The 26,095-nt window shown below is 41.3% G+C and overlaps 1 protein-coding gene across 2 annotated transcripts in view; it reads left to right on the forward strand.

Moving 5' to 3' along the window:
* Nucleotides 1-7,057: 7,057 nt before the first annotated feature.
* The window catches only part of LOC124039747 (transmembrane protein 108-like), a 66,493-nt gene continuing 47,455 nt past the window's right edge, over nucleotides 7,058-26,095 (forward strand). For both annotated transcript variants that reach the window (XM_046356053.1, XM_046356055.1), the window contains exon 1: nucleotides 7,058-7,392. The gene's annotated coding sequence lies outside the window, so the exon portion shown is untranslated. The remainder of the gene's footprint in view (nucleotides 7,393-26,095) is intronic.

Here is a 26,095-nt window from a genome sequence, read left to right on the forward strand (position 1 = left end):
CAACCCTCAGCTTCCCTCAGCCCATCCCATCTATCTCTGCTGGCCACCCTCTTCGGGTTTCTACGCAACACATATTTTTCAACTATGCTGTGATGTTTAATGTACAATTTCAATCTATCTAATTTAATAGAATCCACAGATTGCGAGTTGAAGATAAATCATTTTACTAAGAGTATTAGTAATTGACTGACCCGGTCTCTCCAGATCTCCTAACAGTACTATTTCTAGGGTCAATTTTAGATCAATGCTATGTGTTTTCAGCCATTGCTGAACCTGAGACCAAAAACAGGCTACCTGAGGGCAATACCAAAATAAATGGTCTATTGATTCTGTATCCTCACAACAAAATCTGCAGCGCTTCGATGATTTTATTATCCAAATGTTCAACATTTTGTTGGTGGCAAGAATTCTATGTAATAATTTTAGCTGAAAAGCACGAAGTCTTGAATCTTGCGTTTTATATATCAACTCATACACCCTCTACCATGGAATTGGTACATCAAAAATATCTTCCCAACTATTTTGCCATCTGTATGATACAGTTGTCAACATCCTGGTCCTCAAATGAAACTGGTATACTTTCCTATATGCTATTTTTATTCCTGTGCCAGTTTTGATCCTTTATATTGGGCAGACAGACCAGTTCCCTTCCTCCTCCTGTTGCCACCTGCCTCCATTTTTGGGGTAATGCTGTAATCAATTGGTTGTACTCTTGGATTGAGCAGACCTTCCAATTCTGTCCATGAAGGACATAACTCTACCATTCCAATTTACAATATAATTTAATAACATAATGCCCTTTTCAAACATCTTTCCCATAAATACAGGTATTTTATCAACCAGCACATTTGAGTTCAGCCATAATATTTTTTGTAATATTTGTTCTATCTTTTCAGGGGGATGAAATTGTAGCCAGCTCTGCAATGCTTGTTTGAAAAAGAGAGATACTTTGGGGGAAAAAAAGCATGATTTTCAATTAATTGAAAATAAGACATGGCAATATGCACAAAGGCAAAAAGGCTATTTTTAAGCAATGGATGAGCTTTTCTTAGTAATCTACTTGAGAACCATTTAGGGTTCAAGTAAAACATTTGAATAAGTGAGGCTTTTAGAGAGAGGTTTAGTGCTTTTATATTTAATCATCTCAACCCACCCAATTCATATTCATTATATAGATAGGCATGCTTTATTTTGTCTGATTTAGCGTCCCAGATAACGCTAAATATTTTTTGCTCATATGATTTGAAAAACAAATCATAAGCAGTAAGCAGCACCATAAGTAAGTGAGTAAACTGAGATATGACTAAGGAGTTAATCAGGGCAAATCTTTCATTAAATAGACAAGTATTTACCTCTCCATGGTTGCATGATGTCTATTTTTACAAGTTCTCTATTGAAATTCATTGTGGAGAGCTTATTACTATTTTGCGATATGAATACCGAGTATGTCTACTTCACCATCAGCACATTTTATAGGTAAACTGCAGGGAAATGTCAAAGTTGTATTTTTTAAAGATCCAATACGTAATATTGTACACCTATCAGACAGAATTAGGTTTTAGTCCAGAGAGTACAGAAAAGTTATCTACATCTTTAATGAGACATTTCAGCTAGTGTACTTAATATAAAACTTGAGTCATCTGCATACATTGTTTTTAAGCCTTGGATTTCTAATCCTCTAATGCTGTTATTGGATCTGATTTGAATAGCTTGCATTTCGATGTCCATAACGAATAGATATGGTGACAGCGGACAGCCTTGTCTCCTCTTGACAATTCAAAACTCTCTGAGAAGTATACATATTTACTCATTTACACCTGGGGTTGATATACATTATTTTTACCCATTTTATAAGAGAATCACCAAAATTGAATTCTGGCGTTTATAAATAAAACCCAGTCGTTATCAAATGCCTTGTCAAAATCCGCTATAAATACCAGGCCTGGCTTCTTAGATGTTTCTTGACTTTCTATTATTTCTAGTATTTTTTATATTATCTCCAATGTATCGTCCATGTAAAATACCTGTCTGATCAGGATGAACAATACCTGGTAAAACCCTTTTAATTCTGAGTGCTATTCATTTCGCAATCATTTTTGCATCACAACATTGAAGTGTAAGGGGCCGCCAGTGTTTTAGATAGACTGGGTCTTTATATTTGCCATCTGGGTCTTGTTTTAATAATAGAGAAATCAGATCTTCCTGCTGAATACCTGGCAGACTACCATTTATATAGGAGTAGTTAAAACAATCTAACAATGGAGCTTTTAATGTATCAAAAAAAGGCTTGATATACCTCTTTATTTTAAAAATGTATTTCACCTTTATTTAACCAGGTAGGCTAGTTGAGAACAAGTTCTCATTTGCAACTGCGACCTGGCCAAGACAAAGCAAAGCAGTTTGACACATACAACAACACAGAGTTACACATGGAATAAACAAACATACAATCAATAACACTGTAGAAAAATCTATATACAGCATGTGCAAATGAGGTAGGATAACCTACCGGTATGCCATCAAGCCCTGGGGTTTTTCCAGACTTAAAGGATTTAATAGCCTCAAAAACTCTTACTGTCATTTGGTCTTTGCAGTGATCTTTCTGTACATTTGTTAATTTTCCATTTTTTATATTATTTGGAAAGAATTCCTGTAATCTTCATTCAGTGGGAGAGGATGAAACAGAAAAGAGAACATCTGCCTAAAATATTTCGATATTTAGAAAATATTTACAATTATATAGATGACTCTGTCTTCAGTAACGAGTTTATGCAAATTACTTTTTTTAGCGTTCCCGTATTGGAGATTCAGGAAGAATTTTGTTCATTTTTCTCCATAATTCCATCCAGTTTGCTTTAATTTTGTAATAGATTACATTAGATTGTTCTTGAATAAGTTCAAGTTTTTGGGGTTTTTCCTCTAACTTATTTTGTATCTCTGTAGTATCGTTTTTATTGCCATCTACCTGTACTATTAGTTGATGGATTTCCCTTATTACTCTAGTCTCTTAAGCCAGAAACAGCTTTTTTATTATTGATGAATATTGAATTGAATGACCTCTGAAGGTACATTTAAAGGTATCCCAAACAATAAGGGGAGTTGCTGATCTGTAAGAGTTATGTGAATGCCAATTAGATGATGATCAGATCGCATTCTGTCTCCTATTAAAACTTTTTAAACCTTTGATCCAAGAGAGAAAGAGACAAAGTAGTTAAGATGACTACCTTGACGTAGTCTCCTCCATTTCCACCTTACCAAATACTTTTAAACTCAGTTTTTCATCATTCCTGACATTTAATCCTAGTGAGAATTCCCTGTCTTAGGTCAGTTAGGATCACCACTATATTTTAAGAATGTGAAATGTCAGAATAATAGTAGAGAGAATGATTGATTAATTTCAGCTTTTATTTATTTCATCACATTCCCAGTGGGTCAGAAGTTTACATACACTCAATTAGTTTTGCCTTTAAATTGTTTAACTTGAGTCAAATGTTTTGGGTTGCTTTACACAAGCTCCCCACAATACGTTGGGTGAATTTTGGCACATTCCTCCTGACAGCTGGTGTAACTGAGTCAGGTATGTAGGCCTCCTTGCTCGCACATGCTTTTTCAGTTCTGCTCACAAATGTTCTATAGGATTGAGGTCAGAGCTTTGTGATGGCCACTCCAATACCTTGACTTTGTTGTCCTTTTTCCATTTTGCCACAACTTTGGAAGTATGCTTGGGATCAATGTCAAATGGGAAGACCCATTTGCGACCATGCTTTAACTTCGTGACTGATGTCTTGAGATGTTGCTTCAATATATCCACATAATTTTCCATCCTCATGATGCCGTCTATTTTGAAGTGCACCAGTCCCGCCTGCAGCAAAGCACCCCCACAACATGATGCTGCAACTCCCGTGCTTCACGGTTGGGATGGTGTTCTTTAGCTTGCAAGCATGCCCCTTTTTCCTCCAATATAACGATGGTCATTATGGCCGAACAGTTCTATTTTTGTTTCATCAGACCAGAGGACATTTCTCCAAAAAGTACGATCTTTGTCCCCATGTGCAGTTGCAAACATTAGTCTGTCTTTTTTGTTCTGGGATTGATTTGCACTTTTCCCATGGTGTTTATTCTTGCATACTATTGTTTGTACAGATGAACGTGGTACCTTCAGGCGTTTGGAAAATGCTCCCAAGGATGAACCCGACTTGTGGAGGTCTAAAACAAAAAGTCTGAGGTCTTGGCTGATATCTTTTGATTTTCCCATGATGACAAGAAAAGAGGCACTGAGTTTGAAGGTAGGCCTTGAAATTCATCCACAGGTACACCTCCAAGCTTGTAAAAACATGACATGATCAAAAACGTAACATGATCATTTCCTGGAATTTTCCAAGATGTTTCAACTTAGTATATTTAGCTTCTGACCCACTGGAATAGTGATACAGTGAATTGTCAGTGAAATAATCTGCCTGTAAGCAATTGTTGGAAATATTATTTGTGTCATGCACAAAGTAGATGTCCTAACCGACTTGCCAAAACTATAGTTTCATAACAAGAAATTTGTGGAGTGGCTGAAAAATGAGTTTAATGACTCCAACCTAAGTGTATGTAAACTTCCAACTTCAACTGTATATCTCACTAGGTCGGGATTTTTTACTCTCCAAATATCCACTTTTTCTAATATGCCCATAATATTTGTTATTTCATAAATGTTTTTGAAGAAGTATGGATCATCCTGATTTGGACCATATAGATTAATGAGTCAAATCTCTTTTTCATCCACTTTTATATTCAAAAGGATCCAACTTCTTTGTGAATAATTCCTGACTATTTGTACATTCAGATCCATTTTTTTGTTCATTATTATCATCACACCTTTTGAGTTCCTTTGTCCATGACAGAAAATTATTTCACCACCCCATTCCTTTTTTCCACGCAACTTCATCTAAGGATGTAGAGTTTCCTGTAAACCATATATGTTATATTCCTTTTGTTTTAGCCACGTATACTGATCTTATCGTATACTGATAACCTGCTAAACCGTTACAATTTTAACTGGCTATACTTATTTCAGCCCTTACCATTACTAGATACTATTCTTAGTCTAAATTGACCATAATTAGTGCTTGTGAAGTTACTGCCATCAGAGGTATTATGACAGTCAAAATGAGAGTTTTCAAATGTCTGATATTTCGTATTCAAGAAATAGGTTCTAGCAATATTTGTTTTATTCCCTTGCATGTTTGTCTGCGAGCCAATGCCACAGATGTTAGAAGATTGAGACAAGATATGTGCGTAGTAAAATTGAGTAGGTTGATGTGTATGATAATGGATGTGATTTAGTGAGAGTGTGTACGATGTCTCTAGAAGAGTAAGACTATAATGTGTGCTGTCCAAATAAATAATAACTCTGCCAATTCTGCATGGTTAAGTGTCTATGTGTGTAATATGAAGTGAGTATAGCCTTAATATTCATGATGATAATTGTAATCCATATCATATCACCGTCATAGGTCCATCATAATTACTTTTAACATCATTGAAAAACACATTCCAGCATTTCCATAGCAATTGACGTTTCACATGATCATGAAAGAGACCTTGCATTGCTCTAGAGATGGCTTCACTACAGTACAAATGTATTCCGTACAATATGTTATTATTCCCCAATGCCCCTATTCTGGTATCTTCCCCTTGCTTGTTGTAAACATATATAAACTTGTAGACAAATACATAAAAAAATATATACAAATGAAAAACATATTAAATTATGAAACAGTTCTCGACAATAGAGAGAGTGAGAAGAGAGAGCGAGATCAGGTGTGTGTGTATGTATAAGTCCGTATGTGTAAGCGAGCATGTAATTGAGTACGTGTGTGTTCATATCCACTTCATAGTGGTCAGATATTTTTTTACAGTTCCCATACTTTCTTTTTTTCGTAACCTGAAGTCCCTGTAGAATTTAGTACAGCCATGGTGTTATGGAGCTGTCTTGGAATAGCTGTCCATCTATAAAGAGTTTGTCCGCAATGAGAAAGGCTTACTCTTCTCCCTCTGTTGCCTTTGTACCGGATACAGTCTCTTATGACGTTCATTTATTTACCTTGGAAATTGGTAATTGAAACCGAATTTGGTCCCTTTAAGCTCCCTTCCCCTGCTTTTGATCAGCTCCTTTTGTTGATAGTGTTCAAATTTAGTGATGATCGGTCGGGGACCCTTGGTCTTGTCGCTCTGAGTTCCAATCCACACAAAAAATGGAACACAAACTTGCAGTCCCAACCGTAAAGGCTAACTGCGTCATAGAATCCTTAGCAACAAAACTTTAGTTCTTAGATTTGTTTGTCTTGGATTTGTTTTACATTGAAAGCCCTTCTTTTCTGGGCCTAAACCCAAACACCGAAGAAATGATTGTCTACATTAAATAATTACATTTTGGCCATGAAACTACTGTCATATGTAGGAATTAATATTAATATTTGATACAATTTGACACTTTTGAGGGTTTTTTTTACACCTTAAAATGCCTTATGGGTAAAACCACATAAGGGCAGATTGGTATAAGATACAGTATCTGCTCTGTTGTCAGGGCACATGTTGACAAGATGCTGGTCCCATATTCATGGCATACATAATGACCATCGTTATGGACCAGCTGAGCATTTGTGAATAGTCACCTCAGTGTAGCTCAATAAACAAACTAGGCGTTTTGTTATATTTCAGTCTTCTGTGATGTATATAAAGTGTAATATTGGTTTGCAAACTTACATTTCAACTCTACCATACATGGTACATATGTATTTAATTTAAACCCATAACCATATGTGTGATGTGTATACTTTTGTCTCAAAGTAGATTTGTTAAAGAATACCAAGTAACGCTCTGTGTGGACCCCTGTTTAAGCCACAGGTTAACGGGACAATTCATGCTTATCCGCAGGGGCTCTTGGAAACGTAGCCCCTAATCCGAGTCAGGACCAAAAAGCTGTGCCTGACGTTGCAGCAATATGCCCTCATTAAAATTCCGCGGCTGTACTCACGCCACGAAAATCCAACAGTCATTTAGTTCCTTGTGCACCCGCACAGTAGCCTAATCACATATGATGCGCCGCATATTTGCGAAGCCTGTTACCTCCACCAAGTGGTTATTTGCTAGCGTTGTCAGGTCCAAGGATTTCAGTGGAGGCATCCCCGCCATCCTATTGTGTTGAAAAAAACGGAATTGCTCCTCCTGGGCAGCAACATAGAGCTCCCTCGGATTGAACATGGAGCTCATGTGATTTTCTGGTTCGGAACCAGACACGTGCGCGCGGCTTGTGTGACTGGAGTGGTGACACAGCGGCTTTTGGGGATTCATTTGACTGGGATACGCGGAGTGCCCGACGTACCGACGCACCTTGTGTAATAGGTAAGCGGAATCATTTGTGTGGCCCCTAGGCTCTTATTTGCTCAAATTGTAACACGTTTCGTGCATTCGAGAGTCGATAGTCGATATATGCATCACTGGGTTACTAACCTCTTGTGTAGATGTAGCTACTCTGGCGTTTGTTGTTACATTGTTACAACCGCGGTACAGTTATTTTCGCGCGCGTAGCCTATGTGAGTGTGATTGTCTGCGACTCTTGAATGTTTTCAGGAGACTCACTCTATCGGAGTAATGATATCAATAGGCCTCCAGGCTTCTCGGGCAACTCTGTCTAATCAATTAATAACCCATTCATCAGCTATTAATTACAGTTCACGGTTGTGAGAGCCAAGGGAATACAATACACGAGTCATGGTTTAGAAACAAAGACGCTCAATAACTGGCTAAAATACAAATTGTTGAGTTACTGTATCTGACTGGTGGTGTTGCCTCCGGTGTAAATCGGTTCTATTTCTAGTAGACTGTTGCAGCACTCGGCCTGTGGGAAGACGAACCTGATGTTCCACAGTATGAAAATAATTGGGGAGAGATACTGTAAAAGTACTGTACATTCCTGTTAAAAGGATGCAGAGCAAACAATTGTGGGTATATTTCCACCATCATCAAATGCAATCGAACCATTTTATGTCGTATCATTGCCATTTCTTAGCCAAGTTAGGGAATCATCCATGCACGTGGCGACTTTGGGAGGTGGGGGGCGCATGGACGTTTTCGTAATTGACCCTGAACTAATGACCAACCGGTGGTCTCAAGTATACACTGAATGCCGGACCTAAAACCCAACAGGAGTGGTGACAACCTACAGTAAGCTCTAAAAGTATTGGGACGGTGCCTCTTTTTGTTGTTTTGGCTGTGTACCCCGGCACTTGGGATTTGAAAATAATACAATGACTATGAGGTTAAAGTGCTTTCATTTCAGGGTATTTTCACCCATGTTGGGTGAACGTTTAGAAGTTACAGCATTTTTTTTTTATACATAGTCAACTCATTTTAGGGGACCAAAAATATTGGGACAAATTCATTTATCTGTATTAAAATAGTAACAAGTTACATATTTGGTCCCATATTCATGGCATACAATGACTGCATCAAGATTGTGAATACACTTTTGTTATAGATGATGCATTTGCTGTTTGTTTTGGTTGCGTTTCAGATTATTTTGTGCCCAAAATAATTGAATGGTCAATAATGTATTAATTTCTAATGGGCACAAAATAATCTGAAACGCAACCAAAACAAGCAGCAAATGCATCCAGCAAATGTATAGTAACAAGCTTGATGTAGTCATTGCGTGCTTTGAATATGGGACCAAATACGTAACTTTCTACTGCTTTAATACACATAAGTGAATTTGTCCCAATACCTTTGTCATTGTCCCAATACTTTTGGAGCTCGCTGTAGGTCATGTTTACTGAACCCTGAACCATATTCATCATAACAATGAACACTTCATCTAATCTCGTCACCAGGCTATTGCATTTGGGCGAAAGTGTCTGGGAACGAGATTAGACTTCATCAAACAGACTGTTTACCACTTGACCGCTATTTCCATGTTGTAATCCATCCATTGTTGTTGTAGTTGACTGGTTATGGAATGTATTATTCATGAAAACTACTGTGTATGTGAAACTGAGAAACCATTGAGAATTAAGACATGGCAGAGACAGCAAGTACATTTTTCTTCCATTAAAGGGTCAATTCCCGTAGGACCGATGGAAGTGCATTATAAGCGGCACTCTCTTAAACAGCAAGATTATCTTCTCCCTCACATTGAAGACCTTTTTAGCTGGAAACTTTGGCTTCGTTTCCTCAGCAACAGTGAGGTAGTAAATTGTGTAGTTGTTAAGTGCGTGTTAATTGAGCCTGCTGGTCACTCTTACCATTGTGATTGGAATATTGGTCCCCAGTTCTTCACAGAACCCCCCCACCCTCTTTGTTCTGTGGATAATCCTCCACTGCTGTGTGCGCGGGGGAAGGGGCGGGGTCATTAAGGGGCATTGACATCTGTAACTGACAGCTTCCTTGGGGTCCATCTGACATGCTGTATGTGGATCTCAGAGACTGGTTAGTGAAATACACGAAGGACGCATCCAATCCAAGGGACTAAGTAGACAAAATAACCCGCAGGATGGCAGTCTCTTTAGAATGTAGATTGTCTGTCACCCTTGATGAGTTAGCTACATGAATTTGTCAAGTCAAAATGAACTGTTTTAGTACTGATCTAGGTTGTCCGAGATAAAGACCAAACGCTGTCATTGTTTACCATGGACAAAGAACTAGAACCAAAATGTTGTGACTGGCTTTTATTCAACCCCAATGTCATGCTGTCCTAACTGGAGGAGTGACATGTAGAGGACATGAACCATTCCATCTGGGAGATTTATGGGTTATCCCGGTCCAATCCCCCATGATCCTTTCTGATGTGCTTGTGATGGAGGGCAGACCTGGGAAAGTGTATCGACTGTCTGGTATTGACAGCAACTGCCTCCCACTTTATAGACCTATCTGTCTTCTCTCATCTAGAGGAGCGTCAGGGGACCAGTGGTTGGACATCCTGCGGTCTTATCAAAATTGCCAGGAAAAGTCTGCAGCAGTAAAAAAACACCCGGAAAGTATCTACTTTCCCATCCAAAACATCAGGCCCCCTCCAACAAAATTATCAGGGATGGTTCAGGAAAAGGAAAAATCTGGTGTCTGGCTCTGGGTTGTGGAGAAATACGGTAGTAGTGAAGCTCTGTGATTGCAAGACCGTGTGAAAGTGTTGGAATGTAGGCGAGTCAGGGCACCAGGCTACATAACAGTTCCACAAGAGCCCCCATGACTGGCGGAGCATGGTACGACTAGGCCTTACAGCATGAGGTGGAATTTACCCCCCCTGAGTAAATGTGGCCCCAGCAAACTATACATGCTCAGGGTAGACATAGAACTCACTACCTTTAGTGCTGACAAAAGCACCATGCTGGAAAAACAGGATTTCATAGAACAAGAGAGGGAAGGAAAAAACAGCCACCTGCTTCTCCTTTCCTCCATTTTCTAAATGTCACACAGCATTAGCGACTAGCGATGCGCTTTCAGACTCGGCTGCCTTAGAAATGAGTTTCGTTTAACCCGAAAGAGTTGAGGGTTCACACACACAACAACCGCAGGAGTTGGTGACACGCTGAAGACTGTTTGTTTGGAACAGCGAAAGCGCTCTATTCGAACCAGGAAGAAAAGTACATTTCCCCCTTAGCCACTTATGATCCTATCAGCTAGAGAGCGCTCCCATAGGAGATGGGGGAGCGCTGGCCAGCCAAGCAGAGCGGTTAGCCTCGCAAAAAAATGTCTCTCAATGGTGGTGACATTTCAAAAGCCTGTATAGAGACCAGTATCAGACTGAGGTCTGTCTGTGCATTGGGGGGTATCTGAGTGAACAGTGATATACCAACCACCGGACGCTTTAGGATCACAAAAGGCCAGGCCAGTGCTAGCAGAGGCCCCAGCTACACAATCACATCAGCAACTACAGGAAAAGCAGTGGTAATAGATAAGTAGCCATTATGTTGATTAAATGGCCCGATGGGCACAGGGAGATAAGAGCGCAGGCAGCGGCCGGCCAAGCATGAAGACGACGTGTTTACATTGGGAATTCCTTACATTCCTCGGCTGCAGCCACGTCGATCCGATTCTACACCTCCACCCACTGACGCTCGGGTCGTTCATCCCCTGTGACAATGGGGTCCCCCAGGAGGAAGGGGCAGGGTCCTCTCCTGCCAACTTCTATGTGGCAACAAGCTGGTCTTATGATCCTCTCTTAACTTCCAATGGAAGCTCGGCTAAGTCATCTTGCGCAAGCACCCCTAGGTTAGAGAATATCTTCTTCATATGTTTTCAGTCTCTAAGGAAGTATCAGCAGCAGGTTGAAGTGATTGTGCCTTTAATTCCTCATACATCCTGTTTACTGCTTTTCAGCATGGTTGGCTGATCTTACTCTCCACAAAACACAAAAACAAGAGCTGGCTTAGATATTTAACCTGCTTATGTCAAACTCCCAGATGATCCCCAGTCCCTCTGGAGACTAAGGACCAGTAATTCCCAGTGGATTTCAACAGGTTTGGATGGTTATCTCAAAGAGCTGCGCTCAAGCCTATAAGACTATTGGCCAAGACAGTCAACAGATACTGTATATTTTCTAATCTAGCCTACATAAGGACATTCAAAGCCAGAGTCCTTGGTTACATCCATTTTTTGGCTTATTCATTAATTATATACAGTGCATTCGGAAAGTATTCAGACCCCTTCCCTTTTTCCACTTTTGTTACATTACAGCCTTATTCTAAAATTGATTAAATAATATGTTTTCTTTATCAATCTCCACATAATACCCCATAATGACAAAGTAAGTGAAAACAGGTTTATATATATTTTTAAAAAATGTTTTAAAAAATATATTTAAAAAACTGAAATACCTTATTTTACATAAGTATTTAGACTCTTTGCTATGAGACTCAAAATGGAGCTCAGGTGCATCCTCTTTCCATTGATCATCCTTGAGATGTTTGTACAACTTGATTGGAGTCCACCTGTGAAATTAAATTGATTGGACATGATTTGTAAAGGCACACACCTGTCTATATACAGTTGACAGTGCATGTCAGAGCAAAAACGAAGCCATGAGGTCGAAGGAATTGTCCGTAGAGCTCTGAGACAGGGTTGTGTTGAGGCACAGATCTGGGGAAGGGTACCAAAAAATGTCTGCAGCATTGAAGGTCCCCAAGAACACAGTGGCTTCCAACATTCTTAAATGGAAGAAGCTTGGAAGAGAGGTGACCAAGAACCCAAAGATCACTCTGACAGAGCTCAAGAGTTCCTCTGTGGACATGGGACAACCATCTCTGCAGCACTCCACCAATTATGACTTTATGGTGGAGTGGCCAGACAGAAGCCACTCCTCAGGAAAAGCACATGGCCACCTGCTTGGAGTTTCTCAAAGGGCACCTAAAGGACTCTGACCATGAGAAACAAGATTCGCTGAACTCTTTGGCCTGAATGCCAAGCGTCATATCTGGAGGAAACCTGGCACCGTCCCTACTGTGAAGCATGGTGATGGCAGCATCGTGCTGTGGGGTTGTTTTTCAGCAGCAGGAACTGGGAGACTAGTCAGGATCGAGGCAAAGATGAATGGAGCAAAGTACAGAGAGATCCTTGATGAAAACCTGCTCCAGAGCTCAGACTGGGGCGAAGGTTCCACTTCCAACAGGACAACGACCTTAAGCACACAGCCAAGACAATGCAGGAGTGGCTTCGGGACAAGTCTCTGAATTTCCTTGAGTGGCTCAGCCAGAGTGCTCCGCATCCAACCTGATAGAGCTTGAGAGGATCTGCAGAAAACAATGGGAGAAACTGCCCAAATACAGGTGTGCCAAGCTTGTAGCATAATACCCAAGAAGACGCGAGGCAGTAATCACAAAGGGTCTGAGTACTTATGTAAATGTGATATTTCTGTTTTTTAATACATTTGCAAACATTTCTAAATTTGAGCTTTTTCTTTATGGGGTATTGTGTGTAGATTGTTGAAGGTAAACAAAACAATTTAGTTTTTCACAATTGTTAACACACGTTTGCTGGAACTACATCTCAGGTACTCAACTCTAAACACACAACATTTAGCCAATTTCCACAAGCCCCAAAGACATCTTGCAAAATGAAACACAGCAATCAAAATCATGTCCTCCCTGCATACAAATGAGACACACACACATCAAATGAATCTAACTTAGTGACGAACGAGATCACACTAATGTGACATACTCAAAACCCGTTTCAGTGTAAAGACTAAGATTGTTGTTATACTGTATATTGTTTGTGTGTAGTCAAACAAGGAACGCAAAAATGTTTGTTTTATATTTCAACCTGACTCAGTACATGTCAAACAGAAAACATACAGTAAATATATTTAGCATATGCAAAAGAACTACTGTACGTTGGATCAATTGTACGGAATAGATAAAGAAACTGTCAAAAAACAAAATCAGTGTTGGAAAAAGGACACAATTGTCATACTTGAGTAAAAGTAAAGATACCTTAATAGAAAATGACTCAAGTAAAAGTGAAAGTCACCCACTAAAATACTACTTGAGTACATTACTTTTTTTTAGGAAATAAAAGTTGTGAGAAATATTAAATGGTAATGTACAGATTCCCAAATAAACTACTTAAGTAGTACTTTAAAGTTGTTTTACTTAATTGTTTTACACCACTGCAAAATCAGTCATGTCTGTTGTTTTGGTCCGGCCACAGATTTTCATCAACATCACAGGCGATATTCTCCTTGGCCAGACAGTTTGGAAAATAGCTTCTGGCATGACTCATCCACCCTTGACAGGACTCTGCTGGAATGTCACCACAGGCCTCCTCCATTGCCTGGAGAAGGGCCATACGTTCATGGGGTTTGCGATCATACACCTTCCTCCGCCATGCTGAAAACTACTCTTCAATGGGGTTGAGAAATGGGGAATATGGGTGGGAGATAGAGAATTGTAAACCTGGGATGGTCATGGAACCTGTTGCGGACCTGAGCAGCCCGATGGAAACTCACGTCCCAAATTAGAACATGCATTTTCTGTTCAGGATCACCTGGCCCTCTCTGCTCTGGCTGAAAAAGATTGTCATTTAAGATGTTCAGGAAATTAAGGAGATGGGCAGTGTTATATGGTCCAAGGGTGGCATGGCGGTGGAGGACCCCATTGTGTCTCATAGCTGCACATATAGTGACATTTACCCCACGCTGGCCAGGTACCTCAATGATAGCGCGTTGACCAATGATGCTCCTTCCTCTCCTCATCGTCGCTAAATTGAATCCATCTATGAGTATGAGTTCCTGGGGGATGGGACTTGTATCCAACTCCATGATTCTCTGAAATGACAGTAAATACTGTAATTGCTGTATAGTAGAGTTCACTGGCAACAATGAGTCTAATGTTTCAGAGTGTAATACTAGTTAGTACATTACGTACGTGCACATATTCGTACCGTTTAACCTCCACTCTTTGAAAATTCCTTTCAAATGGGACTCTGTAGATTTGCTTCATCCGGAGATTATTTTTAAGGATGCAGGCTATGGTTGATAAGTTCACTCTGATGTTATGGAACATGGCATAGTTTTCAATAGCCTGTTGTTGGATTTCCCCACAGTCTTATGGCATTATTTTCAACTACCATTTGCCCAATGACAGCCTCCTGTTCATCTGTGAACAGACACGTTCTACCACCAAGTGGGGGTCGTCTTTCAGTTCTACAAAAACAAAATAGCATACAGTACAGTAAACACTACAGTAATACAGTATACAAGATGAACATGTTACAAAGTAGTACAGCTCCCAATTTCATACATACAGTAATACATTAAACATTTACTTTGTTTCCCCTTACAGTGTGTATTGGAATCTACGGTCTTTACGTTGTTCTACTGTCAAGTAGTAAAAGTAGTAGAGAGGTTCAATGTATGGAGTACATACAGTTGAAGTCGGAAGTTTGACTTTGTGACTTTGCCTTTAAACATCCTGGAAAATTCCAGAAAATGTAGTCATGGCTTCAGAAGCTCCTGATAGGCTAATTGACATCATTTTAGTCAATTGGAGGTGTACCTGTGGATATATTTCAAGGCCTACCTTCAAACTCAGTGCCTCTTTGCTTGACATCATGGGGACATCAAAAGAAATCAGCCAAGACCTCAGAAAAACATTTTGTAGACCTCCACAAGTCTGGTTTATCCTTGGGAGCAATTTCCAAATGCCTGATGGTACCACGTTAATCTGAAGAAACAATACTATGCAAGTATAAACAGCATGGGACCATGCGGCTGTCATAACACTCAGGAAGGACTCATGTTCTGTCTCCTAGAGATGAACATACTTTGGTGATAAAAGTGCAAATCAATACCAGAACAACAGCAAAGGACCTTGTGAAGATGCTGGAGGAAACAGGTACAAAAGTATCTATATCCACAGTAAAACGAGTCCTATATCAACATAACCAGAAAGGCCTCTCAGCAAGGAAGAAGCCAGACTACGGTTTGCAACTGCACATGGGGACAAAGATCATACTTTTTGGAGAAATGTACTCTGGTCTCATGAAACAAAAATAGAACTATTTGGTCATTATGACCATTGTTATGTTTGGAGGCTTGCAAGCTGAAGAACACCATCCCAACCGTGAAGCACGGGGTGGCAGCATCATGTTGTGGGGGTGCTTTGCTGCAGGAGGGACTGGTGCACTTCACAAAATAGATGGCACCATGAGGATGGAAAATGATGTGGATATATTGAGGCTATATATACAGTGCCTTGCGAAAGTATTCGACCCCCTTGAACTTTGCGACCTTTTGCCACATTTCAGGCTTCAACCATGAAGATATAAAACTGTATTTTTTGTGAAGAATCAACAAGTGGGACACAATCATGAAGTGGAACGACATTTATTGGATATTTCAAACTTTTTTAACAAATCAAAAACTGAAAAATTGGGCGTGCAAAATTATTCAGCCCCTTTACTTCAGTGCAGCAAACTCTCTCCAGAAGTTCAGTGAGGATCTCTGAATGATCCAATGTTGACCTAAATGACTAATGATGATAAATACAATCCACCTATGTGTAATCAAGTCTCCGTATAAATGCACCTGCACTGTGATAGTCTCAGAGGTCCGTTAAAAGCGCAGAGAGCATCATGAAGAACAAGGAACACACCAGGCAGGTCCGAGATACTGTTGTGAAGAAATTTAAAGCCGGATTTGGATACAAAAAGATTTCCCAAGCTTTAAACATCCCAAGGAGCACTGTGCAAGCGATAATATTGAAATGGAAGGAGTATCAGACCACTGCAAATCTACCAAGAACTGGCCGTCCTTCTAAACTTTCAGCTCATACAAGGAGAAGACTGATCAGAGATGCAGCCAAGAGGCCCATGATCACTCTGGATGAACTGCAGAGATCTACAGCTGAGGTGGGAGACTCTGTCCATAGGACAACAATCAGTCGTATATTGCACAAATCTGGCCTTTATGGAAGAGTGGCAAGAAGAAAGCCATTTCTTAAAGATATCCATAAAAAGTGTCGTTTAAAGTTTGCCACAAGCCACCTGGGAGACACACCAAACATGTGGAAGAAGGTGCTCTGGTCAGATGAAACCAAAATTGAACTTTGTGGCAACAATGCAAAACGTTATGTTTGGCGTAAAAGCAACACCCTGAACACACCATCCCCACTGTCAAACATGGTGGTGGCAGCATCATGGTTTGGGCCTGCTTTACTTCAGCAGGGACAGGGAAGATGGTTAAAATTGATGGGAAGATGGATGGAGCCAAATACAGGACCATTCTGGAAGAAAACTTGATGGAGTCTGCAAAACCTGAGACTGGGATGGAGATTTGTCTTCCAACAAGACAATGATCCAAAACATAAAGCAAAATCTACAATGGAATGGTTCAAAAATAAACATATCCAGGTGTTAGAATGGCCAAGTCAAAGTCCAGACCTGAATCCAATCGAGAAATCTGTGGAAAGAACTGAAAACTGCTGTTTACAAATGCTCTCCATCCAACCTCACTGAGCTCGAGCTGTTTTGCAAGGAGGAATGGGGAAAAAATTCAGTCTCTCGATGTGCAAAACTGATAGAGACATACCCCAAGCGACTTACAGCTGTAATCGCAGCAAAAGGTGGCGCTACAAAGTATTAACTTAAGGGGGCTGAATAATTTTGCACGCCCAATTTTTCCATTTTTGATTTGTTAAAAAGTTTGAAATATCCAATAAATGTCGTTCCACTTCATGATTGTGTCCCACTTGCTGTTGATTCTTCACAAAAAAATACAGTTTTATATCTTTAAGTTTGAAGCCTGAAATGTGGCAAAAGGTCGCAAAGTTCAAGGGGGCCGAATACTTTCGCAAGGCACTGTATATTGGATATATCAAGGTATTGGAGTGCCCATCACAAAGCCCTGACCTCAATCCTATAGAAAATGTGTGGGCAGAACAGAAAAAGCGTGTGCGAGCAAGGAGGCCTACAAACCTGACTCGGTTACACCAGCTCTGTCAGGAGGAATGGGCCAAAATTCACCCAACGTATTGTGGGAAGCTTGTGGAAGGCTACCCAAAACATTTCACCCAAGTCACTCTACTATTATTCTGAAATGTCACATTCTTAAAATAAAGTGGTGATCCTAGGATTAAATGTCAGGAATTGTGAAAAACTGAGTTGAAATGTATTTGGCTAAGGTGTATGTAATCTTCCGACTTCAGTTGTACCTTTTCTCATTTTGGAACATCCTGATGCTATGGTGAAGCGGCTCAGATTGGGCTGCACTCTCTGCCCAGGCTCTCTCAAGGTCAAACCATGGTTCAGATTGGGCTGCACTCTCTGCCCAGGCTCTCTCAAGGTCAAACCATGGTTCAGATTGGGCTGCACTCTCTGCCCAGGCTCTCTCAAGGTCAAACCATGGTTCAGATTGGGCTGCACTCTCTGCCCAGGCTCTCTCAAGGTCAAACCATGGTTCAGATTGGGCTGCACTCTCTGCCCAGGCTCTCTCAAGGTCAAACCATGGTTGACCACAGTTGCCTGAATTTCATCAGAGATTACTCTCCTTGTTCTTGATCTTGATCCTGTTCTTGTTCTTCCTCCACCTTTTTCTGCCAAGTTTGCTTCCATTGTTCTCCAAACACAGGAGTATTCACCTGTGGCCTTTTTATCCAGACCAAAGGTTTGATTGCACAGTGAACATTTACACGATTAGTGTTTGCACATGTGAAAGTGATTAATTGGTAATTGAGCTTAGCTTGTTATTAAACAGTGTTGCTTTTCATTTGCTCACAAGATATTTTAGTTGTGAAGGTAGGCGCCAAAGGTAGAGAATTGTGTGTTGTGTTTTGCGAAACGTTTGTTATGGAATTGCAATCTGAGTGTAAAGCAAAACATATGCCAGTAATATTGCAGATTTGGTGTATGGTTCTGCTAAATGAGTTACTGGTTTGGGTCCTTGTGCCTCATTGGCCAGTTTTAGTTTATAAACAATTAGGAAAACTTTAGTCTGTTTTAGAATACGGCTGTAATGTAACAACATGTGGGAAAAGTCGAATGGGTCTGAATACTTGCCGAATGCACTGCAACTTTTGAATGCCCCAGGAGATTATTTCAACAGTCGTACCACATCAGAACTCAAAGTATAAGCTTTTTTTTACCCCACTGTTTGCAAACAATGTAAATGTAAACAAACAATGTGTAGTTAAAACTATAATTTCCACATGATGGATGGTGATTCCTTGCATCAATAGCTCTGTCTATGAGTTTGAGAGTGTTTGCATTTCTCCAGGCCCATCCCTCAGATTTTTTACCGAAACAAGTGAGGTGACCACTTTGTTATTGTTTCAATTGAGGTAATTATTTAGCCAGTTTTAAGATTGTCCTGAAATAGTCATGGTCCTTCTTTCTGCTGTCTTCTTCAATGATCCTAGAGAGCGTTGTTTTTGCGGATCACGTGAACACAATTAGAGTCCAATTTGGTTATTGGAATTTGGCATTCCAGGACATATTGCTAAATCCCCTCAGGGTTAAGGGGTGCACAAATCTCTGGTACCCTTTGTACAAGGAAGTCATAAGGCTGGGCTTAACACTAGACTTTATCCCCCAGTTGTCTGAATTTTTCACCAGCTCAGTCTTTGTAACCCAGTTCATTGTTAGTTTGACAGGTGTTGCATGTTTGCCCTGACAAACTCTAGACCTTTCTTAACCATAGATTCACTACTCAGCTTGAAGAGTTGATACCAAGCTTTGAAGTCAACCTGGTCTCAGAGCATTTCATATTATTATAGCTGGCTAACGTTAGCTTTGCTAGGGGTTAGGCTTAAGGGTTAAGGCTAGGGGAAGGGTTAGCTAACATGCTAAGTAGTTGCAAAGTAGCTAAAAAAGTAAGTAGTAAGTTGTTGAAAAGTTGCTAATTAGCTAAAATTGTCCGTGATGAGATTAGAGCTTGCAGGCTTTGGGTTGCTAGACTTTCGTGTCATACGACCACCCATCCACCTCGACCAGTGTTTTCACCTTAAGTAACCATCTGTTTTATATGACCATACTAAACGTAACATTTTGTATTAATGTGAGTGTCCCGGATTTACGTTTACCATGTTACCTCTGAGACAGCTTCTCATGGTCAGTAATGGTCAATAATGGCTGCCTAAGTGTGAAAAGTGAAACGGAAAGACATTTGGAGGCATTTGTGAGTGAAGGCACAGCGAGGGCTCGTGTTCAGGATCGACCTGACCTTTTAATGTGGTACAGATGAATAGGACTAATAGGATTATAAAGAGGGCCTGGTGGGTGGAGAGGTGAAGGGGGACACATGCCACTCCTACCCCTGTGCTCTGGCCCAGGATGGTCACCCAGGGTCATGTGATGAAGGGGAACAATGCTGGCAGGTGTCGCCCTCCCGATTTATTGAGAGCTGGGCTCAAGCAGGAGGATTACTCCGACAGACCCACTAATGGTGGACAGGTTGTAACCCCTGTTGACAAGCAGTGCAATTAATGCCCTCATCACCTTTCTAAAGTGGCTTTCAATCTGAAGTTTAAAAAGGGTTAAATGGGCACTTCTGTTTCCTTGTAAACTCCTTTGGATAGATCTCTTTCGAGTGAGCCTGAAATGCTGTGGCCGATATACAAAAGGAACAACATTTCTCTTTTCTCCGCTTTACTTCAGAACATTTAGCTCCTTTCGACAGCAAAACTCAAGCCATAGCAGCGGTGCCCACGCAGGCCGGGCTCATCAGAGACGGGCTAGAGATTAAACCATGCACCATATGCTGAGGAGCCAGCCCAGGGGGACTACTGATTAGTGTGCTCCCATGTCACTGTCGCCTGCTAATCGGTTGGGGAGATGCCCCTCTCTTCCATCTTTACCCTTAGCAGTGTCCTTCCACAAATCCCAGCTTTCATCCTTCCTCCCCAACCCAGCTTTGGCGTTTTAGACGGTTGCCGGTTTTGCTATTGTGGGTTAACTGAGAGTTCCCTGGGCTAAAGGGATGATAGCCTGGCTGTCTATAGAATACAATGGATAATGGTAGCCATTTGTCTTCTCGTCGTCGCTTGGTTCATAAAACATTCCTTTTCTTCTGACAGTAAGTATATGCTGCTCGTCCTTTCTCTACTACACGTGGCTCATTTCATGATTGAGCAGCCATCTGATTAATTGTCTTAGAAGGAGCAGGCTGATGTTAGCTAGCTAGGGTCACCTAAGGGAAATTAGACGATAGCAGAGGATGAAGGGCACTGAGAGTGCCTGCAGGAATGGCCTGAGCAAAAAGCTCTTCAGGAGAGACAGATTGAGAGGGATGAGGGTTGAAGAAGGCTGGTTTTAGAAGAGTATCCAGGTTTAGAGATTAGTTTGTTTGGAAACCCAGAGTCTATCCTGTTTTAATAGTATGGATTATTAACTGTTCTCCTCATGTTATTGCTCTCAATGTATCACTCGGGCTCCCGAGTGGCGTAGTGATCTCAATGCTAGAGGAGACAACCGGTATTACAACCGGCCTGTGATCGGGAGTCCCATAGTGCGGCGCACAACTGGGTTAAGGGAGGGTTTGGTAGGGGTAGGCCGTCACTGTAAAATAAGAATTTGTTCTTAACTGACTTGCCTAGTTAATTAAAAAAGTAGCTGACATTTCACCAAAATCCCTGAATTAGCCACCTTCGCAGGCACAGTACTAGTCAAAGATTTGGACACACCTACTCATTCGAAGTTTTTTAATTTTTTTAATTTATTTTTACTATTTTCTACATTGTAGAATAATAGTGAAGACATCAATACTATGAAATAACACATATGGAATCATGTGGAATCATGTAGTTTCCAAAAAGATTATTTGTGTAGGACAAATCGCTCCGTTTTGTTCATCACGTTTGGCTACGAAAAAAACCTGTATCCAGGAGTGTAATTCTCTCCGCAAGCTCATTAGCATAATGCAACGTTAACTATTCATGAAAAATCGCAAATGAAATGAAATAAATATATTAGCTCTCAAGCTTAGCCTTTTGTTAACAACACTGTCATCTCAGATTTTCAAAATATGCTTTTGAACCATAGCTAAACAAGCATTTGTGTAACAGTATTGATAGCCTAGCATAGCATTAAGCCTGGCATTCAGCATGCAACATTTTCACAAAAGCAAGAAAAGCATTCAAATAAAATAATTTACCTTTGAAGAACTTCAGATGTTTTCAATGAGGAGACTCAGTTTTTCCAAAAATATTATTTGTGTAGACAAATCGCTCTGTTTTCTTCATCACGTTTGGATAAGAAAAAACTAGAAAATTAAGTCATTACAACACAAACTTTTTTCCAAATTAACTCCATAATATCGACAGAAACATGGCAAATGTTGTTTAGAATCAATCCTCAAGGTGTTTTTCACATATCTATTGATAATAAATCATTCGTGGCAGTTTAGTTTCTCCTCTGAAGAAATGGAACGTGCATGGACCTAGAGATTACGCAATACTTTCGACGCAGGACACCGGGCGGACACCTGGTAAATGTAGTCTCTTATGGTCAATCTTCCAATGATATGCCTACAAATACGTCACAATGCTGCAGACATCTTGGGGAAACAGCAGAAAGTGCAGGCTCATTCCTGGCGCATTCACAGCCATATAAGGAGACATTGGAACACAGCGCCTTCAGAATCTGGGGCATTTCCTGTATGAAATTTCATCTTGGTTTCGCCTGTAGCATTAGTTCTGGGGCACTCACAGATAATATCTTTGCCGTTTTGGAAACGTCAGAGTTTTTTCTTTCCAAAGCTGTCAATTACATGCATCGTCGAGCATCTTTTCGTGACAAAATATCTTGTTTAAAACGGGAACGTTTTTTATCCAAAAATTAAAAGAGCGCCCCCTATCTCGAAGAAGTTAACTTATCCTCTGGAGCAGAGGTATCTCTGGGCTTCCTTTCCTGTGGCGGTCCTCATGAGAGCCAGTTTCATTATAGCACTTGATGGTTTTTGCGACGACACTTGAAGAAACTTTAAAAGTTTTTTTAACATTTTTCAGAATTGACTGACTTTCATCTCTTAAAGTAATGATGGGCTGTCATTGCTCTTTGCTTATTTGAGCTGTCCATAATATGGACTTAGCCCAATTTGGTAAAATACTATCTTCTGTATACCACCACTACCTTGTCACAGCACAACTGATTGTCTCAAACGCATTAAGAAGGAAAGAAATTCCACAAATTAACTTTTAACGAGGCACACGTGTTAATTGAAATGCATTCCAGGTAACTACCTCATGAAGCTGGTTGAGAGAAGGCCAAGAGTGTGCAAAGCTGTCATGGAGGCAAAGGGTTACCACATGATTCCATAAGTGTTGTTTCATAGTTTTTATGTCTTCACTATTCTTCTACACTGCAGAAAATAAAGAAAAACCCTGGAATGAGTAGGTGTGCCCAAACTTTTGACTGGTACTGTATGTCTATTCAAATAGAGACTTTTGGCACTTGTCTTTGTCAATTAGAGAGTACTTTATATGGTTCTTTCTCTCGCTCTCTCTCTTTCTGCTCTCTGCTCTAAAGAGATCCCAACTCCCTGGGGGTTGGAGTAGAGCCGTCTGGTAATCTGAGGCGGCATTAATATTGAATAAGATGGAGAGAGGCGTCAGCCCCACAATTAATTTCCATATACAGAGCTGCTGACAATAATGAATAAAGCCTCAACAGAGTAGGGAAAAAACACAGACACTGCAAAACGACACACTGGGATATTGTCTAGAGAGAGAGCGTGTGTGTGTGTGGGGGGGGGCATCTGTACAAGCCACATCACCATGGAGACAGTGGATTCAATGGATCTTGGGAGGTCTCTGGAGTGGACACAGCTTGGAAACAACACAGGAGGGGGCATCCAGATAATAAACATAGTAACACATTAAACAAACTCCCAGTCACACAAACACAGCTACTCCCGGTCACACAAACACAGCTACTCCCAGTCACACAAACACAGCTACTCCCAGTCACACAAACACAGCTACTCCCGGTCACACAAACACAGCTACTCCCGGTCACACAAACACAGCTACTCCCGGTCACACAAACACAGCTACTCCCAGTCACACAAATACAGCTACTCCCAGTCACACAAACACAGCTACTCCCAGTCACACAAACACAGCTACTCCCAGTCACACAAACACAGCTACTCCCAGTCACACAAACACAGCTACTCCCGGTCACACAAACACAGCTACTCCCGGTCACACAAACACAGCTACTCCCAGTCACACAAATACAGCTACTCCCAGTCACACAAACACAGCTACTCCCAGTCACACAAACACAGCTACTCCCAGTCACACAAACACCGCTACTCCCAGTCACACAAACACAGCTACTCCCAGTCACACAAACACAGCTACTCCCAGTCACACAAACACAGCTACTCCCAGTCACACAAACTACACCGTAACTCATTGGCAGAAAGAACAACTGGGCATCCATTGGGATATGTCTGCTTAGTAAGCTGTCCTTCGCTGTGTCTGCCTTCCTGGCTGCTGGCTTTGATGTTATGGCTGAGAGCGGGAGGGGGGGTGTCCTAACTGACCTAACACATGAGTTATGGATATGATTCTGGACTTGTTTCCATCGCCCATATGTTCTGTGTTCTCTCCCAGATTTCCTAGCTAAGTGTTCCGACTCTATGGAAGATAGACTCTGTTCTGGATGACAGCCCTGAGCCAAATGAAATGGCCCTACTGTAGCTGCTGCCTGCCTGCTGGACAGTCCGTCTTCTTTAGCCGCATCTTTGAGCCAGAGATGGAAGCATTTCAGGTTCATCTGAAGGTGCATCTAAATTGGACAAGTGGTTGTGGTGCAGACTGTTTGTGCCAGTAAAATCACTGCAGTTCATTGCAGTGCACTACAAGTCAGACATGCCTCAGAAACGTTGATGATTTATTCTCTGTGTGTTTGTGTATAGAACATGTACTGTCTGTGACGCTACTTTTAAACTACTGGTATTATGGTGTTAGCTCCTACTTCCTTTCACACACACACACACACACACACACACACACACACACACACACACACACACACACACACACACACACACACACACACACACACACACACACACACACACACACACACACACACACACACACACACACACACACACACACACACACACACACACACACACTGCTCTGTTGTCCGCGGTGCTGCAGTCATCCCCTCGGGAAACTGTCACCACAGCAGCTCTTAAAATAATGTCTGTTGAGGAGGCTTGGCTCCACTCCTCCAATCTTCCACTCCTCCATCCTCCCCTGCTCCATTCACTTCATTTTTCACTCTTTCGCTAATAATAGATCCTGCTTATCATACTGCCTCGTTGTCCCGCGCACAGCACTTCACAGGAGAGCGTGATAAAGGAACAAGAGAGAGAGCAAAGAGACACCTGCGAGTGTCTTGCTCTTTGTCTGCTGCAGTTGCAAACTCTCCCCTGGGCCAAGCGTTTGACATTTAACTACCACAGCCACAAACTGGCGCTGGAATGCCATTGACATTCATTTTGTCTAGCACGCACGGTCTCTCGCTGGGTGCGTTTGGTCTCCTTACCTTACTCAACCAAGATCCATCACAGCTCAGGACAATTTCTAGTGCACACAATGGATCTCTCTCAAGTGTTGGAGGCTTACCATTTTTTAAATATTTAACAAGGCAAGTCAGTTAAGAACAAATTCTTATTTACGTTGACGGCCAAACCCGGACAATGCTGTCGCCCTACGCGACTCCTAATCACGTCCGGATGTGATGCAGCCTGGATTCAAACTAGCGACTGCAGTGACACCTCTTACACTGAGACACGGTGCCTTAGACCGCTGCCCCACTTGGGAGCCCATTCACCAACACAACTGTGTAGAGGAGGAAATTCACCCTATAACATGTTTTATTAACATGGTGAATATCAAGAAGGGAAGTATGTGAACTTTCATTGATGGGGCACAATCGTAATTTGTTCAAATCTTCTCTCAGCCGACACGTCTGTCTTCCAAGTAGAGCAGCAAAAAAAGCATCACCTTCCACCAAAGCAATGTTGCCACTGCACATAAGCAAAAAGACTGGGAATAATACACTTCAAGCTTCGCCTCCAGCCTAGCGCTGGACCGTGCGCTGCATTCATCCATATTAATAAACACTTCTGACTGTGTGGGTTTGTGATCTCTCATGTTATTTCTGAGCCGCTGGTCCTTCCATCCACTATACAAACCGTGCTGGGGGCCTGCTATGCTAGGTACCTCCTCCTCTGTTTACCTATTCATTTATTCAGCCGTGACTGATGACACGTACAGGCCAACCGTAGCTCTCTTCGTCTTCTGGTAATTAAACATCTGTTGGGGGTCGTTTTTCGCCTTGAAAATCACTCCAAACACAGACACACACACACTCACTGCGTCGGTGCCGGCAGAAACAACTTGTCCCAGTCGAACAGCGTTTGGTCATTAGTGTGCTGAGTGGTCGCATTGATTACTTCATTATTTCCCAGATAAGCATCTACGCGAGGCAGTTGATTGATGCTGCGAGTTTGACAGTAATATATGCGAAAGCTCCTTGAAATTGCACTATGCAGAAATCGCTCCGCCCTTTGCTGTTTGCTAAAACTCATAGTTCGCCT

The sequence above is a fragment of the Oncorhynchus gorbuscha genome, linkage group LG07, assembly GCF_021184085.1.
Source record: "Oncorhynchus gorbuscha isolate QuinsamMale2020 ecotype Even-year linkage group LG07, OgorEven_v1.0, whole genome shotgun sequence".
Taxonomy (NCBI): Eukaryota; Metazoa; Chordata; class Actinopteri; order Salmoniformes; family Salmonidae; genus Oncorhynchus; species Oncorhynchus gorbuscha.